Genomic DNA, 1,167 nt, shown 5'->3' with positions numbered 1-1,167 from the left:
ATATATATATATATATATATATATATATATATATATATATATATATATATATGACATGAAGAAAGTAGTAGCAATAAAACTGAATGATCAATATGCTAAGCTAACGGATGGGTCTTGTCCATCAAATCATTCTCCTAATGATGTGATCCCGTTCATCAAATGACAACACATATCCATGGCTAGGAAACTTAACCATCATTGATCAACGAGCTAGTTAAGTAGATGCATACTACGAACACGGTGTTTTGTCTATGTATTCACACATGTATGAAGTTTATAGTTAATACAATTCTAGCATGAATAATAAACATTTATCATGATATAAGGAAATATAAAATAGCAACTTTATTATTGCCTCTACGGCATATTTCCTTCAGTCTCCCACTTGCATTGGAGTCAATAATCTAGTTCACATCACCATGTGATTTAACATCAATAGTTCACATCTGTATGTGATTAACACCCATAGTGCACATCACCATGTGACCAACACCCAAAGGGTTTATTAGAGTCAATAATCTAGTTCACATTGCTATGTGATCACCCAAAGAGTACTAAGGTGTGATCATGTTTTGCTCGTTAGAGAAGTTTAGTCAACGGGTCTGCTAAATTCAGAGTCGTACGTATTCTGCAAATTTTCTATGTCTACAATGCTCTGCATGGAGCTACTCTAGCTAGTTGCTCCCACATTCAACATGTATCTAGATTGAGACTCGGAGTCATATGGATCGTTGTAAAGCTTGCATCAATGTAACTCTTTACGACGAACTCTTTATCACCTCCATAACCGAGAAATGCTTCCTTAGTCTTCTTAGGCAACTAAGGATAACTTTGACCGCTATCCAGTGATCCACTCCTGGATCACTATCGTACCCCTTTGACAAACTCATAGCAAGGCACACAACTGGTCTGGTACATAGCTTGGCATATGAAAGCACAAGTGCTCCCTGGGTGATTTTGGTAATTAATGTCAACATATCTCTTGTTGGACTAACACTTTTACCAAGTATGTTTCAGATAAGTTCAACAATGAAGTGGCATGGACTAAAGGATGTGGAACCCCTTCAAGATGCTAAGGACAAAGGATTGGCTCAAGCTTCAAGCACAAGACTCTACATTTTATATTTTAGTGATCCAAGATCACATTGAGTCTATAGGAAAAGCCAA

This window comes from Triticum aestivum, chromosome 3B (genome assembly GCF_018294505.1).
Source record: "Triticum aestivum cultivar Chinese Spring chromosome 3B, IWGSC CS RefSeq v2.1, whole genome shotgun sequence".
Lineage (NCBI taxonomy): Eukaryota > Viridiplantae > Streptophyta > Magnoliopsida > Poales > Poaceae > Triticum > Triticum aestivum.
The sequence above is the reverse complement of the archived record's forward strand: the minus strand, read 5'-3'. Positions refer to the sequence as shown.